Source organism: Aythya ferina, assembly GCF_964211825.1.
Source record: "Aythya ferina genome assembly, chromosome: 22".
NCBI lineage: Eukaryota > Metazoa > Chordata > Aves > Anseriformes > Anatidae > Aythya > Aythya ferina.
In genome coordinates this window covers 6,268,400-6,282,534 of record NC_140320.1, presented here as the reverse complement: position 1 = coordinate 6,282,534, position 14,135 = coordinate 6,268,400, and positions in this window count along the sequence as shown.

Genomic DNA, 14,135 nt, shown 5'->3' with positions numbered 1-14,135 from the left:
CTGCCTGTTGCAGAGTTCATGATTTATTTATGGACATGTGTGGCTCATTCATACCATGCCCCAAATCAGGACGTTTCTCATTATTTTTGCGCTTGCCAGCGACTCTGTGCTGGGAAGGAAATGCAGTTGCTTGCTCTCAGGCTGTTTACCTTCTGTGAATGTTGAGCAGGGTCTTTGCCAAGACTTCGGATTCAACTCCTCAAATGGCCCAGTTATTTCCCCAGTCATGTGTATTAAACTACTGCTCCCTTTAATCTTGGCAATTTCAGGCTGCAGCATCCATCTGTTTGGAAAAAGAAACCCAAACAGAAAGTGCTGCTTGAAATGATCACAGATTTACTTAGCTGCAGCTTCAAAAGGTTCTTATTTATACCTCATTACATCCCAGGGAATAAGGAGATCTGCCTTGGACAACTGGAGCTTAATCCTTACTCTTAGATGACTCCAGTAGACTTCTGTCAACGTCCAATATCTTACTTTAAAGTTATACAGCAAGTGATTGCATTATTCGTTTGTCCAGCCATTTAGTGTCACGCAGAGAACTAACTCTGCACAGAAACCTTCTTGATTTCGTTTGCTAAGGCTTAAGAAGTTGCAGCAATTTTCCACGCTGCCCAGATTGCACACCCTACATCCCTCCTTTATTCCTTGGCTGTTTAAACCTCACAAGCCAAGTGCACTTTATTGTCGAACATCCAAGCAGATCTCAACTTCTAGCAAGCCCCGTATGACCCCAGCAGTTTTCAGAACAGAAAATAACAAATTCTTCAATTTATAATCAGTGTCATATCCCCAAATGATTGGGGATTGTTTCCTCCTTGCTCCCAGCCCATCTCCCGTGCCTCTCGCCTCGCCTTGGCCTCCGATCATCTCCTCTGCTCACAGCCTGCTGCCCGAGGCTGCTGTTCCTCTCAGCTCTTCAGCTGTACAACTATTGCTGTTAAGTTCTTTTAATTAAAAGGATCGAAGGACATTTCTAGATTTCATGAAATTGAAGAAAATGATCATTACTTAAAAAAAAATGTAGTGTTTGCCCTGAACTTAATGTTTTTACAAGTTGCATAAGTAATTTGGCACTAATTGCACGATTATTTTATTAGGTAAGAAATACAATTCTTAATTTATTTATTTTTTACCAAGTACAATGAGGAATTATTTTAACTTCATAAATAATTCTGATTTGCATAATTACTGCCTCTTCTGCCTGGCTGATGCCGCTAGAAGTTGAGGTAGCTTATGCTACATTAAGTAGAGATACATGATACTTTAGATTATATCGGGTAAAATGTACCTGAATTCTGAGCTCAGTGATTGAAATATACTTGCTGTTAAAAAAAAAAAAAAAAAAAAAAAAAAAGCGAGGAGCTGGGGTGAAGTGTGACTGTACAAGTCCGTGGCATTGATCCGAGCTGGCCAGTCAGTTATCATCAGAAGCCCTGACAACAGACTAATAGGTTTTTCTGAAGATCCAGTCAGATCTTCCAGGCAGTGTCTCACGGTGTGCCACGTGGGATCATACCTGCTCCATACTGTATTGATCGGCCTAGGGCATGCGCTCCCTCCTCTTCCTCCCCTCAGCTTCCCATTGTGTCTGGGTTGAAAGGAATATTGTAAGAGCAGGCTGGGAGCTGGTCTGCAGCTGTGGAGGCTCTGCTCCTCGCTGCCTTTGCTAGGCTAGTGCCAGCCCTAGCAGCATCCTGCCTCTCTTGCTTTATGTTACTCTATTTTTCTCTCTGGAGAGAGAAAGGTGCTACGGAGGAGCTTTGGTTTGCAATAATCATATAGCAACAACAAATTAATAATTCCCAAATAACGGAGGAACTCTCACTGCCTGTGCCCCAGTGCAATTTCAGTAACAAATGGAGCAGCCGTGTGTTTATGGGCTGACTCTGCATTACCTTGTTCAGGAGGTTACTGCTGCTTGCAGTGTGAGGAGTTCTTCCAGCCCTGCATTTAGAGGAGCATCAGCAAGGACTGGGCTGGAGCCATGCTCCAGCAGATGAGGCTGCCCTGTTGCAAGAGTCTAAGGAAGTGCACAGTGCTGCATTAACCTGCTGCCCCCAAAATTACATGGGGTTGTGAGGCAAGAAAGGCCCTTCTGGGGCTCCCATTGCAGCGGGTGCTGCAGCAGCAAGGACACTGCCTCTGCCCCAGGAGGACAGGGACAAGGAGGTGACATTCACGGGGCCAACGCTGAGCTGTGCTGACCTACAGGATCAGGTGCAGGGGGATTGTCCAGGGCTCGGAGCTGTTCAGGCATAGGAGAAGGGGCTGGCCTCTGGGCTTTGAGTGCAGAGCGAGCAGTATGGGAGGTCCTGCTGGTTCTGGTGTACCTCGCTCAACCTTTCTGGCTGTTTTCCTGCAGAAGCCTGAGCTCAGCTGCAGCCCCAAGGGATGCTAAGATGCGGGCACAGCAGCCTTGCTCTGCACATCCTGACCGTGTGTGGACTCCCACCAGTAAGTGAAAAATTCCTCCAAGCACAAAGCTTCATCTCCGTGCATGCTTCAGTGACAGGAGAGCTCTGCATGACTCCGGATCAGCTGCTCAGAGTACTGCACAGCCCCTGAGAACCCCAACTTGTACCTGTCACACACGGCAGCATCCCTCAGGTGGGCCAGCAAGAGGAAAAGGTGAGGTTAAAGGGAAAGGTGGGCTCCTTGGAGGGCCCCATCAGCGAGCAGGAAAGCAGAGGGCTGTAAACACAGCATGTACACAATATTTACAGTATACCAGTGGAAATGAGCTTTAGTTGAATCCTGTGAGCCTAGGCAGAGCAATTCAGTCCTCCGCACTGTACAAGACCATAATTCTGGTAGTTCCAATTTGCCAACCATTTGCAGAAGATTATCTCCCTTGCACACATTATCCTCTTCAGATTTTAAATGAACCCTACCGTATCTGGACATATAATTTCAGTGAAGGGGGAAAAACAAATTCCAACTAAAAAGCAACGCTCAGGCTAATATTTAAACATGGGAGTTAGTAAAACAGAGAAAATAATTTAAGTCTAATGGCCAATAAAAGTTTAAACTAGCTTCGTCCTATTTCAAGGAACACTCGTGGAGACATTTCCTACTCCACATTGAAGGTCTTTCCTGGAAAAACGTGAATATACAGGTAGCAGGATGGTGGGTTTTTAAATGATGCTTGTAGGGAAAGAATGGGAAAAGTAATTCTGCAGATGGGCAAAGCTCTGCGTGCCCTGCTGCTGTCTTGCAAACTGCAGCAGCTCCTTGGCAAGCTTTGGTTAAACAAAGGGGGCAGCTCAGCAGCGGGTGATGGCTTCCAGTTTGGACAGGTGGGTGCTTGGTGCAGGAACCCAGCAGAGCTGTCCTCGCACTGAGGAAGGCAAAAAACAAAAACAAAACAAAACAAACAAACAAACAAAAAAAAAAAAAAACGTGAGAAACAGGAGCAGAGCCCTTCCCGTGTACACTCTGCTGGCACAGACCCCTTGCACTCAGTGCGGCCAGGATGTGGTCCTGTCCCCTGTAAGGTCCTATCCTCAGCTGCCCCGTCCCCTTCGTTATGCCATTTCACTCCCACTAATTGCCTCGCCACGCTGCCTGCCAGGACATGGCCAGGCTGATCGAATCCTTTCTGCTCTGAAGAACTTGTCAGCGCCGTGCCCGTGTGGACGGACAGACGCTGACTGCAGGGCTCGCCATCCGTTCTCCCTGTCAGCCAGGCCTAGCTAAATTAATACCCGTTTTAACCACTGTGTCTGTCTATCTGCCACACAACCCCTGCTCCCTCCCTCCTATTTCTTACCCCGTTCTGCAGGATGGCAGCTGGAGCGCTGCAAGCCATGGGTGTAGAGGAGTACAGGCACAAGAGGGATACTGAATGTAGATAGAAAGGATAGGGATGGGTACAGTTCAGGATTTCCTCAAGCACCAGTGGGAGAAAATCAAAGGCAGGCAGGATCTATCAGTGCTTGACAGCCTGGGTTTAGTCTGGGGGAAACTCTGACCTCCAGATAAGGAGGGGATTGTGTGCCTTCAGAGCAATGAGGGTGTTCGGCCCTGCGTGAGCCTTCCTCCCTGTCCTAGGGCTGTGCTATGAGCAGACCTGCTCCTGCCTGCCCCCTGCTCCTTCCCAGCTCAGTGCTTTGCAGAACTGCTGGAGGGGTCCTGTGCCCTGGCCCCAGGAGCAGGAAAGCCCCTGCTCCACTTTAATAGCTAAGTAGTCACAGAGGCTCCTCGTGCCCGTCAGTACTCTGCTGGACTGCCGTCTGTCTGTTCCACTTCCATTTCGCTCCCTCTGAAATCAGGAACATTTTAGACGTCTCTGAGTACAAAGAGGGAAGGAGTCCCTGGTGTTTAAAAAGATCCTGAGACTTGAAGTGCCTGGTAAGAGCAGGAGCTATTTTAAAGTTCTGCTGGCTGTTTGGAGTGCTCCGTTATAGCCACGATTGCTTTCTGGAAATCCTGTTTTCCTTTGAATTACTTAAATAAAGACTTGCTTCGTGTCCCACCAGTGTTGTCCTTCGCCTTTCCTCCAAGCCCCACGTGCTTGCTCTCAGCATCCTTTGGGATGAGCAGGATTTCCTTGCAGACTTTGGCGCTCTGCCTGTGTGACTGGGTGTTGATGGTTGCTCATGAGCAGTCTGTATTTGGGGTGTACAGCCACCACCATGATACCCTGGGCTAAGCGTCCCACCAGGACTTCCCCCAGGGCTGCTGTCCCCTTTCTTCTGGGCACAGCAGCTCCTGCAGCCGGTGCCACCGCCTCCTTGCTGCAACAAGCACCGGTGTCACCTCGCCCGCGGAGAGCACCTGGAGCAGTGCACATGAAACAAGCAACCCGAGATATGAAGACTGCCAGGAGTAAAAGGAATATTTGATCACATGCCCTCCTCTCTCCTCTGTACTCAGCTCGGCAGCCTCCCCCGGGGCCGGCACCTTGCCGCCCTGCTCGTGTCTGCGCCGAGCCGGCAGGCTGGCGGCAGCTCCTCGAGATGGCAGCGGCACAGGAATAGCAATGAGGAGGGAAGGTGATCTCCAGCCTGCAGTCCTGCACACGCCTGCCTTTCCTGCTCCCTTGCATTCTCACTCTTTCCACTGCCATCACCTCTCTGCTGCTTTGTATTTTCCATCCTCTCTTCCCCAGCCCTGGTCCCTCTGCTCCCCAGGATGGCCTTGGGCAGGGTGCTTGGTGGGCACAGCAGGCAGGGATGGGGTGCCTGGTGTATCTCTTGCCTTGCCCTAGATGAACCATCCCCTCCAAACAGCCTTGTGAAAGCCAGCGATCTTCAGGAGCAGCAGACTACTTGAAGAAGACCACAGCTCATCACTGGCAGGTTTAAAGGACACTCCAAGAGGTTTGGGAGTCTTTTTCTGAGTCTTCCCAGGCCTTTGTGTTCTGAGATCAGTGAAACCTCTGAATCCTGATTCTTGGTCATCCTAATGACTTCAGCAGCAGGCAACATGAGTGCTGCTGGTATCACTACATAAAGACAGGGTCCAGGTATTTTGCCTCATTCATAAGAAACAGGAGCTGCTCAGCCACTTATCTCAGAGGCAGCCTCAGGAACTGAGAGCACATCCCTACAATTATAGCAAAAGCTTGTGTCCAATCTCCTTCTGTTTCTTCCAATGTGCCCCTTACCAATGTCATGATCCAGCTTTCACATATTGCAGGCTGTTCTACATCTCCCAGCTCGGACCCTGGCATCAACACTTACCGGAGTCCTTTCAACAAGTCTAGCAGAGCCACGCTTCACATGTGAGACTTTGTGTCAGCTGGGATTTTTTTGGTGTCAGAAAGCAGGAGAACACCTCGAGCCACATCCCAACCCCCCCGCACCCAGGCTGCAGCCCCCACAGCTGCCCTGGGGCATAACCGGCCCCCCATGCCTGGCTGATTTTCCCTGCTCTGGGTAATGCTGCTGTTAAGAAGGAGCAAGGAGAGTGGCAGTGTTTTTCTGTGACTAAGAAAAGGTGTACGTGGCCTTGATTGCAAATGAAAAATTAAGGCCCCGTGTCTTGCATTCATTCCCACTTGATTACACACTGGTACGTAAACAAATCTTCAGCCTGGTGCCTGAGGGGTGTCAATGATCCACCTTTTCTTTCACTCGCCTCTCCTCCAGCAAATCTATAATGCATTTAATCTTCAGCAGTCACTCTCCTCAGTTTTTAAATGTCTAATTTGCTGCCGAGTGCAGCTCCAATTCTCTCTGTGCCGCCGTTTTAACTCTCTGCCTTGTGTTTGCCCAATTGGTTGTCTGCTTGGATGGAGAGACCTGACTGCACCTGATCCTTCGGAGAGAGGGAGGGGGAGAGAAGCTAACTGGAGGGCAGAGACTTCCCAGTGTCGTTGTCCAAGCAAACACCTCGGTGCTTTGGGAGACTACCTGCTTTGCTCACACCACAGCTAGCAGGCTGCTGTCGAGCAAGGCTTTCCCCCGTGCCAAGAGCAGGCTCCCCAGCCCTTGGCTGGCTGGAGCAGGCGTGTGGTGCCTGGGCCGTGCTGCCAGTGCTGGCACAAAGCCTCCTGCAGCCCACGGCAAGGCAGAAGGTGGGGATGGTCTCACCAAACCTTGTGGGTTTGTTCCCAAGTGCCCAGACTCGCTCTGACCCTTCCAAGGCTGCTCAGGCAGAACCTGTCCCCAGGAGCCCCCACCCCAGCCCTGGCAGCCCCTGACTGCTCTCCCTCTGCGCCCCACCACCATCCCCACTCGCCCCGAGCAGCCCAGTGTCACTGCTGTTACTGGCAGCCCCCAGCATACTGGGGACACTGGGCACTGCCCTCCCACCCCACCTGTGCTCCCTGCTGCGGCCACTTCTCTGCCACATCTGAGAACACTCAGCAGCAGCCTGTGTGCCTGCAGCCAGCTCTGGGTGTTATTGCCCTCTGTACTGGGCTGGTGGCGTGTCTGTTTGGGGCTCCTCTGCAGGTAAGGGGGGTTTTGGGGGGTGCATCTGGATATGCCTTCCTCAAGGGCTGTGGGTATCGCCATGGTTTTACTGTGAAACCTGCGTTTTCTGTGTGGTGGGTGTTGTCTGAGTAGCACGCTCGCATTCAGCTTCCTTGTAGTGGGCAAGTTGGTCAAAAGGCTGCGAGGTCTGAAAGGCTTGTTTAGCACACAGAGCCACAGAAATGAATGCATTCACACCCATCGAACTCAGCCCGCTTGTAGCACTTACAAATTACAGTTATTTGTCTATAGGTGTCTTGTCAAAACTCATGGTTAGCTGAAGTGAGTTGCAGGTGGGGACTAGGAAGAGCAAGGATGCCTGCTCCAGAAAGTGTGGGACAAAATGCTCTCTAAACCAGAATTCTCTAACCTGGACATAAAAGAATATTTTAGCAATGTGTCTAGTATGTTCTGTACATGCTCCTATGGTCAAGCAGGACAAGCACTCTCATCTTGCCTCAGCATAAACAGAGCTTGCCTGAAACTGTGTGGCAGCCTCACAGCAGCACCCGCAGCAGTACGGGCAATCCTCCAGCAGCCTGGGGGTGTCCCAGCCCCTCTCATACAGAGCTCTTGGCTGGTTTGGGAGCAGAGAGATGATCCGTAACACGGATTTCCTCCTCCCAAGCACTGCCTTCTTGTTTATGCATAGGTGAGCGAAACAGGCCTGATGGCAGGCCTGGATCAGAGTCCCCCATGGTCTGCGGACGCTGGGGATGCTGCTTGAGTTCAGAGGAGCTGTGGGTTATCTCTAGGCTGCAGCTGAATAGGCAGAAAGCTGACATCTCCCAGGTCAGCATAATACCATGTTCAGCTCCTTGATTTTTTTTTTAATTTTTTTTTCCCCCAAGATTTCTCAGGGACATATTTGAGATGCAGTTGCGAGGCTAGTCTGCTTGGAGCAAAACTTATTCAGGTTATCAAACACCACATAAAGCTTAAAAGGCATCTTTCTCTGTATGCGTATGTATGTGTTTTTATTTTTTTTCCCCTACTCTGTCGAGGTCTAAGGCTTTTCCTTCCCCTGGCTTTTATCTAGTCATTTGAAATGACTCCTACAATATTTAATCTTTATCAGAAACTGTAAGCCTTGTATTTATTTTATGGGTCAGTTGTTCATCCTTTTTTCTTGATGTTCTTGCTGGAGCTGTATTCTGGAGGGGGGGAAGGGAGGGGTAGAAAAAAAAAAGCCCTGCTTGTTTCTGCCCGTCAACATTTGTCCAAATGACAGGCAAACAAATCAGAGCTCTGAAGGCTAATAGCAGGAAGATAAATCTGGCAGAAAGTAAATGGTTGCATGAAGGGGATGTTGGAAATTTCCATCCTCTGCCACAGTATCGGGAGAGGACAGGAAGATTGCAATCCATGGCCCGGGTCAGGCTGTGACACTCCTCTATTTGCATAACCATGTTTTTTGCAGTGAAAGATTAGGATATCAGAGAAGCTTTAACTCAAAAACCCACATCGCTATCAGTGCAGCCACGGCTTCCTCCAGCTTGTCTGGAGTGGGGGTCTTGTCCAGTATGAGCCTGTGGGTGGCAGGCAAGGATTCTGGGTTTCCAAAAAAAAAAAAAAAAAGTTCAGAGCTTTGAAAGTCCCAATATCTGACTCCAAGGTGAAATACCCAGTGCTCTCATTGTCATCTTCACTATGTAAAAAGCTTTCACTTAGAATTCAGCTGAATAAAAGATCAGTATTACGGGGGAGAGACAGCACTAAAGGTAACAGGGGTCTACAGAATTTACTATAGGTGCTGCAGAGACATAAATTTGAAGGAGAAAAGTGCTCCCTAGACATCCAAGATCTGTTTTTAGGATTCCCCAATAGCCTCTGGTTCTTGGAGTGTGAAGGAACTCCAAGAAGAGTTCACGGAGAAACATCCTACAGAGGACTTGTTGCCCTGTGGGTCGGCAGCTTGGGGGATGAAGCAAGACCCAGAGGCTGCTACAAGCATAGGGACTTGGAAGGAACGATTATGAATTGGGGATGTAGAAGTGTTTACTGGTTTGTAGACCGTGCACTGTAGAAAGGCAATGAATATTTCATGTATTAACAGTATCTGAAGTGTGGAAAGGCAAAGATTCTCCCTCCCCCCATTTTTTTTTTTCCCAAAGTCAGGAAAATCTGTCAAAACATTTATCAGAAATCTGTATAAACTGGCTAAGCGCTGTGAAGAGCTAATCTGCGCAGAGCTAATAAGAATGAACAAAGTCACCATAGACTTGCCATGGGCGTTCTTGATAAGGATTTATCATCGGAAACTCAGGTGAAATATAAACTGCCTCTGGAAGCGTGATGCAAATGTGTTGTTTTAAAACGGGAGCAGCCTGGGGGAGCCGTGCGATTGTCTGCAAGGAGGAGTGGGGCTTCCCAGGAAGGTCGCAGCAGTGCCACAGGCACCCACCCATGGGTGCAGGTCCGAGTGGGGGGCGTCTTCTGCAAGGCACACAGCCTGGCCGGGTGCTGTGGGAGATGAAAGGAGGGAAAGAGGACAGTATGTGGGTACAACCCAAGCAGCACAGGACATTTTCTGAACAGGTAACTGTTACAGATGTGTTTTCCTGCTTTGTGATATAACCCGACGGGTGCGCAAGTAGCAGTATTGCCCCATCAGGGTGTTGTGGCTGCCTGGACTACCTCGGGTGCCACCCAGGTGCACGGTTTCTCTGGGCCACAACCCGGTGGCATGAGTAGCCCCTTCCTTTCAGCCAACAAAGTTTGGCTCCCTGCTTTTGGTACAGATCTTGAAGATTACTCTGATCACCTTTATGAGCCTCCGGGAATCTCCGGGTGACTTATATTTAACTGAAAATGTAAATAGCCTAATTGGTGTACCGTTGAAACTTCCTGAGAAGCTCATTGTTTGGGAGGAGAAATCTCTTGTTCCCCCATCAATTAATCTTTGGCTGCAGGAGCCTGGAGCTCACGTATCAATGGGAAGATTGGCAGCTTGAAGAAAAGAGAAATAAATGAAGCAATCGGTGAGGGGAAAGGGGAAGGCTGTTGTGTCGAAGAGAGGTGGGACTTGATGGCATCCACGACCCTTTCCCTGCAAGGCTTTGCAGGAGCAGGTCACACCATAACGCACTCCCTATTCATCCCATCTTCTGTGGTTCCTAAACACCCAAGTCAGAGCAGAGAGACATCAGGACATCAGTTTTACATGGCTTCAGGCACGGTGTAAATCATAGCGCAGCTTATGCAGGTGGCTCAGTGCTGCTGCCTGAAGGCAGACGAGCTGGAGGTGGTTCTGGTGTGCCATTTGCGGGGTATTTCTTCCTTTCTCCTGATCCCCTGGTAACCCGTGGACTTGTGCTTTTATTACTGAACCCAAGGCAAAGCACTCTGCGCCTGGCTCTGGTCTTCTGTGGGCTCTGCAGCTCGCCAGCAGCTCTGCCTTGGGGTGGCTCTGAGCTGCTGTGGTGCCGGGGGGGTTTCCCCTCTGCTGCCTTCACTCTCTCCATCTGCAGTGCCCCGCTGGGAAAACTGCCCTGGGCTGGGTGCCACAAATAGTAAGGCAAGCCCTGGGACTGCTCCTGCTGGGGGCTAACCCCGCCTCACTGCTGGCAGTAACACAGATAACTTTCTTCCCACTTTGGTTTCCACGGGAAGCAGTGCTCGCTCAGGAGTGCAGCGTGCCCTGGTCTCGACCTGAAATTAAATTAGAAGGAATATATTTCCTCTGCCAGGTGAAAAGTTGGACACAAAGAAGAGCAAGGGCTTGAAGAAGCAGTGTGTTGCCCCTCGTGTGTAATAGCCGGGTCCGTTCCTGTAGCGCTGTTTTAGGTCACCTCTCTGCATCCTCCCTGTCCAAATGTGGAGAGCTTGTTCTTCTGCTTTGTTCCTTTCCTTTCATTTTGGAGGGTTAAATGCTAAGTTCTCCTGTCAGCTGTCACTGTTGAAAGTCTTTGCGATTGACCTGCGTGGAGAAATGGACAGGCGTCTCAGAAAAATGGCAGTTTGAAGAGCGGGTGTTTTCCAGGCTGTTGAGTTACCGATTTGCATCGCATTTAGCGGCCGGGGCTGGGGTGAAGGCACTGGTTGGCAGCTGGATGCAGCAGTGCTGTGCAGGACGCCTCCTCAGCACCCCTGCAGGGCTCCTCGCACCGATCCTGATCTCTCCTGCGGGGCAGCGCAGCCCTGTCTCTGCTGCAGCACTTCCCCTGCAGGGCTTCGCGCTGGGCTTTGAAGCCTTTTGCAGCTCTCTCCTTGCACTTCAGGTCTTCATCCTCAGCACGCCCGCTTGCTGCAGCCTTCTGACCTCGCAAAGCTTCAAACGCGTGGCGTCCTCTTGTTTGTGCCGACAGCGGGTCAAGCATTTCGGGCTGCGTGTGGTGAGGCTACAAGGGCTGCGGGTGAGCTGAGCAGATCCTCTTTGTGCATCTCAGATCTCCCAAACTCAATTCATTTGTGTTCTAAGCTTCATGCCCAGTATCCTCCAGAGCAGACCGTGGGATGGCCCTGCACACTTTGTTTTCTTTTAAGAGAACCTGGGTGGCATAGCATGAGCTCAAATAATGGCCCAAGTGTTGTCTGGAGAGAACTAGTCCAGATATGGCAGAGACAACATTTAAAAACCTCATTTAAGTGAACACAATGAGAGGGCTCTTGGGTAGAAGGAGAATTAATTAATTTCATTCCTATGTAGATACTTTTAATTAAATGTAAGTGTATGGTCTTTTAAAGTACATCAAAAACAACCCGAGCCATTGTACAGCTTTGCCTAGCAGGAGGACGATGGGGGCAGTGAGATTTTTTTTTTTTTTTTTTTTTTTGAGTGTTACGGAGGAGCATGCATCAGAGCAGGAGAGCGTGTGCTGAGACCATCCTTTTCTTTCGTCCCCTCTGCATGAGCAGTCAGGAAGCAGCCTGGTGCACGGAGCACAGCGATGGGTGCTGTGGCCTCCCTGCACTTTGTGGAGGTGCAGGTGGGTGAGAGGGCCTTGCTTTAGCGATGTCTGCTCGGGAGGACCTCCCGGGTGAGGTCTCCAGAGACAGGAGGAAGAAAGGCAAACAACTTGGTGAGTGGTGCCTTGGCCCAGATGAAAGCAGAAGCTCAATTTCCAGAGATGTAAATGAAGAGAGGTTTCATCCTCACCAGCTTTATATTAGGAATGAAGGGCTTAAAGGAAAAAATAGTTTCTTCATATTCCCTGCTGGCATTTTAATGAGGTAGGCTGTAAAACAGCTGGTGGAACAGAGGTATATCAAACCGCATAGCCAACCAGATAATATTTGAGGAGAACGGACTGGTCACCTTGTGAAGTCTCCCTTTGGTGCACTAAAGCATGAAGGCAATTCTCTAGAGAAACTGAGACAGCAGACAGGGAGATCTGGGCGACCTCAGCCCCTTTCCAAACTCCTGCCTGTCTCTCAGAGGTCAGAAAAACTATTTCTCCCTAGGTCAGAATATTCATCTAGACTTCTCTGAGTTAAGTTTATGGCTGCCATGGAAACGCTGCAGCTGGGAGTCTTCCCTTCCCATGACTTGGTTTCCTCATTTGTGAAACAGACGGCACTGATGGGGTAACTAGATGAAAACACAGAAGCACCCGAAAACTCTGGGTACAAATTAAAAAACAACATTTGTGCATTAGTGCAAAGTGTTTTGGTCACTTAAGGATCCGATCATTGCTACCTGAAGTGCTGAAGGAAAGCGGAACGGGTCTATTTTATTTTACTTGCTAAAACTGAATTTCTGCCCACATCCTAAATCCCCAGTATTCCCAGCTTCTTGAGAGCAATTTGGATCCTTGGGGCAGTAATATCAAGAAAGGCTAAACTTTACCACATGCTTATTACTGAGCTCGCTGAATAAGCTAGTGATGATTCCCTGACTCCAGCAGGTGATAGATAGGCACAATTAAATATTTATGAAGTGTTGGTTTCTGACAGACAGAGGGAATTCAGCCAAATATTACTCCATTTTCCTCAACCCTTGCTTAAAATATGAAGATAAACAAGGAATGGGAGTTGTGTTTGTTCCTTCATTAGAATACTTTTCCCCACAGTCCTCTCTAGGGGAAGTAAGTCTTAACAAATACAGTTGGTATATTTTTCCCCCTCATAGGTTGAATAGGGGAAAAAAAATGAAGATTGGAAAGCTGCTGTGATTTGCTAGGCTGCATATAGCATTACTGGAACAGCACACACTGCTCTCAAACGTTAGATGTGCCCTGATGTGAAGCAAGCTTGGAAGCATCTGTGCAGCACCCTCGATGCTGTGAGCCCGTCCCTGTGGGCACAGCAGCCCCTGCTTCACGCTGCCCATCCCATGCCAGCAGACCCCTTCCCAAAGGGGCTACCAAAGGCTCCAGCTGCAGTTCTCAGCTGTATCACTGCCTTGCTTTGGGGCTTGAAAGGACCGCCTTGCACAGGAAAAGGTCTCCCTGCACCTGCAGTGGGACTGGCCAGGCCCTCTGAAAGGAGAGGAAAAGCATTTTTCTTGTAACAGCGAGGGCAACCACTTCAGGAAATGTTCTCCTCCTGCATCCACCCTTGTTGGATCACTCTGAGTGCTGGGAGATTATGCGCTGGTGTACGGGAATGGCATCTCCATGCAGGTCTCTGCACTGCCATGTATTCATGATGCTCTGGCTTACAGAATGCACTCCTTTTCTGCTCGCTTTCTTGCTCACTCTGCATCTTGCTCTGTCTTCCTCTCCCTTTTATGATTTCTTATCCTAGTAGCTTGCCCCCACTCATCTGCAAAACCTATTTAACATCAGGAAACTCTGTCAACCATGGAGAGCTGACAAAATCATGGATGGTTCAGGCAACAGCAGCTAGATGTGCTGACTGCATTTTCACAGCTCAAATTATATTGTGTTGCAGCTGAGGCTGAAAGTGAAACGAGGCTGTATCCAAGAGAGAGGGAGTGAAATTTAATAATAGAAGTGTGAGATCTCTGGGAGAGATGCACAGTGCTGTCTGGGCAGTGCCGGCACTTTCCTGTCTTGCTCTGCCACTGAGCCTGCCCTTTTGCTAGGGAGCCCTCAAAACTGACCACATTTTGCTGGAATCTTTTCAACCCGTTAGCAGGGAAAGAAACGACATGATTTATTTTGGAAACTAGAAGATGCTGTGGCTAGGGACCTCCGATCTACCCTGTTGCACCAGCTTCTGCAAAATCTAAAGCTTGTGAGCATCTTGCACAAAGCAGGTGACACTTTTTAAATGTGGGCATGTCATTCTCTGTTCAAAAACCAAGAT